Source organism: Triticum dicoccoides, chromosome 3A, assembly GCF_002162155.2.
Source record: "Triticum dicoccoides isolate Atlit2015 ecotype Zavitan chromosome 3A, WEW_v2.0, whole genome shotgun sequence".
In the NCBI taxonomy this organism is placed as follows: Eukaryota; Viridiplantae; Streptophyta; class Magnoliopsida; order Poales; family Poaceae; genus Triticum; species Triticum dicoccoides.
Genome location: NC_041384.1, coordinates 362,196,252 through 362,200,064, shown reverse-complemented (window position 1 = coordinate 362,200,064; position 3,813 = coordinate 362,196,252).

The window sequence follows — 3,813 nt, the reverse complement described above, 5'->3', positions numbered from 1 at the left end:
TGTCCATATTTCTACAAACAGTTCTGTTTTCGACATATTCTGTTTTCTTTGTGTTGTTTGCTTATTTTGATGTATCTATGGCTAGAATCGCGGGGGTATGAACCAAGGAAAAGTTGGAATACAGTAGATATTACACCACTATAAATAAATAATGAGTTCACAACAGTACCAAAAGTGGTGATTTATTATCTTATAGTAACGGAGCTTATGAGATTTTCTTTAGAGTTTTGTGTTGTGATTTTTCAAATTTTGGGTAACGATTTAATGTACTATGGAATAAGGAGTGGAAAAAGCCTAATCTTGTGGATTCCCAAGGCTCCCCAAGGTAATATTCAAGGAAAACCAAGAGCCTAAGCTTGGGGATGCCCCGGAAGGCATCCCCTCTTTCGTCTTCGTCTATCGGTAACTTTACTTGATGCTATATTTTTATTCACCACATGATATGTGTTTTGCTTGGAGCGTCTTGTATGATTTGAGTCGTTGCTTTTTAGTTTGCCACAATAATCCTTGCTGTACACACCTTTTGAGAGAGACACACATGAATCGTGGTTTATTAGAATACTCTATGTGCTTCACTTATATCTTTTGAGCTAGGCAATTTTGCTCTAGTGCTTCACTTATATATTTTTTGAGTGCGGTGGTAGTTTTTTTTATAGAAAGTGATGAACTATCGTGCTTCACTTATATTATTTTGAGAGTCTCTAAAAAGCATGGTAATTTTCTTTGGTTATAAATTTAGCCCTAATATGATAGGCATCCAAAAGGGATATAATAAAAAACTTTCATATAAAGTGCATTGAATACTATGAGAAGTTTGACTTGTGTAATTGTGAATTAGAGTCATGCTAGTAAGTAATTGTGAATTTGAGAAATACTTGTGTTGAAGTTTGTGATTCCCGTAGCATGCACATATGGTGAACTGTTATGTGATGAAGTCGGAGCATCATTTATTTATTTATTGTCTTCCTTATGAGTGGAGGTAGGGGACGAGCGATGGTCTTTTCCTACCTATCTATTCCCCTAGGAGCATGTGTGTAGTACTTCGTTTTGATAACTAATAGATTTTTTCAATAAGTATATGAGTTTTTTATGACTAAAGTTGAGTCCATGGATTATATGCACTCTCACCATCCACCGTTGCTAGCCTCTATAGTGCCGCACAACTTTCATCGTTACCATAAACCCACCACATACCTTCCTCAAAACAGCCACCATACCTACCTATTATGGCATTTCCATAGCCATTCCGAGATATATTTCCATGCAATATCCACTGTTTCGTTTATTATGACACGCTCCATCATTGTCATATTGCTTTGCATGATCATGTATTTGACATCATATTTGTGGCAAAGACCACCGTTCATAATTCTTTAATACATGTCACTCTTGACTCATTGCACATCCCGGTACACCGCCGGAGGCATTCACATGGAGTCATTTTTTTTCTAAGTTTCGAGTTGTAATTCTTGAGTTGTAAGTAAATGAAAGTGTGATGATCTTTATTATTAGAGCATTGTCCCATGTGAGGAAAGGATGATGGAGACTGTGATTCCCCCACAAGTCGGGAAGAGACTCCAGACTAAAAAAAGAGGCCAAAAAAATGAGAGAATGCCCGAATAAAAAAATAAATGAGAGAAAAGAGAGAAGGGGCAATGCTACTATCCTTCTACCACACTTGTGCTTCAAAGTAGCACCATGATCTTCATGATAGAGAGTCTCCTATATTGTCATTTTTATTATAGAACTTGGTGTATATATTTCAATGATGGGCTTCCTCAAATTGCCCTGGGTCTTCGTGAGCAAGCAAGTTGGATGCACCCCGACTTAGATTCTTTTTGAAATTTCATGAACTTATAGCTCTAGTGCATCTGTTGCATGGCAATCCCTACTCACTCACATTGATATCAATTAATGGTCATCTCCATAGCCCGTTGATAAGCCTAGTTGATGTGAGACTACCTCCTTCTTTTTCTCTTCTCCACAACCACCATCTATTCCACCTATAGTGCTATGTCCATGGCTCACGCTCATGTATTGCGTGAAAGTTGAAAAAGTTTGAGAGCATCAAAAGTATGAAACAATTGCTTGGCTTGTCATCAGGGTTGTGCATGATTTAAATATTTTGTGTGATGAAGATGGAGTATAGCCAAACTATATGATTTTGTAAGGATAAGATTTCTGTGGCCATGTTATTTTAAGAAGACATAATAGCCTTGTTAGTATGCTTGAAGTATTATTGTTTGTATGTCAATATTAAACTTTTCTTTTGAACCATACGGATCTGAACATTCATGCCACAATAAATAAATTACATGGATAAATATGTTAGGTAGCATTCCACATCAAAAATACTATTTTTATCATTTACCTACTCGAGGACGAGCAGGAATTAAGCTTGGGCATGCGTGTTACGTCTCCAATGCATCAATAATTTTTGACTGTTCCATGCTATTATATTATCTGTTTTGGATGTTTTATATGCATTAATATGCTATTTTTTATGATTTGGGGGACTAACCTATTAACCTAGAGCCCAGTGCCAGTTTCTGTTTTTTCCTTGTTTTAGAGTTTCGCAGAAAAGGAATACCAAACGAAGTCCAAACAGAATAAAACTTTCGTGATGATTTTTCTTGGACCAGAAGACATCCAGAGGACTTGGAGTGCATGTCAGGGAAGCCACGAGGCATCCACAAGGACGGAGGGCGTGCCCCCACCCTTGTGGACCCCTCGTGACTCCACTAACCTATTTCTTCTGCCTATATATTCCCATATATCCCAAAAACAATCAGGGGAGCGACGAAAACACTTTTCCACTGCTGCAACCTTCTGTACCCGTGAGATCCCATCTATGGGCCTTTTCCGGCGTCCTGCCAGAGGGGGATTCGATCATGGAAGGCTTCTGCATCAACACCATTGCCCTTCCAACGAAGCATGAGTAGTTTACCACAGACCTATGGGTCCATAGCTAGTAGCTAGATGGCTTCTTCTCTCTCTTTGATTCTCAATACCATGTTCTACTCGATGTCCTTGGATATCCATTCGATGTAATACTTTTTTGCGATGTGTTTGCTGAGATCTGATGAATAGTGGATTTATGATCATCTTATCTATGAATATTATTTGAATCTCCTCTAAATTCTTATATGCATGATTTGATATCTTTGCAAGTCTCTTCGAACTATTGATTTGGTTTGGCCAACTAGATTTGTTTTTCTTGCAATGGGAGAAGTGCTTAGCTTTTGGTTCAATCTTGCGGTGTCCTTTCCCAGTGACAGTAGGGGCAGTAAGGCATATATTGTATTTTTGCCATCGAGGATAAAAAGATGGGCTTTACATCATATTGCTTGAGTTTATTTCTCTACATCATGTCATCTTACTTAATGTGTTACTCTATTCTTCATGAACTCAATACTCTAGATGCAGGCAGGAGTTAGTCGATGTGTGGAGTAATAGTAGTAGATGCAGGCAGGAGTCGGTCTACTTGACATGGACGTGATGCCTATATTCCTGATCATTGCCTTAGATATCATCATAACTTTGCGCTTTTCTATCAATTGCTCGACAGTAATTTGTTCACCCACCGTAATATTTTCTATCTTGAGAGAAGCCTCTAGTGAAACCTATGGCCCCCGGGTCTATTTTCCATCATGTAATATTCTAGTTTCCATCATATTAGTTTCAGACCTACTTTTTTGCAATCTTTTACTTTCCGATCTGTAAACAAAAAATACCAAAAATATTTACTTTATCGTTTATCTATCTCTATCAGATCTCACGTTTGCAAGTAACCGTGAAGGGATTGACAACCCC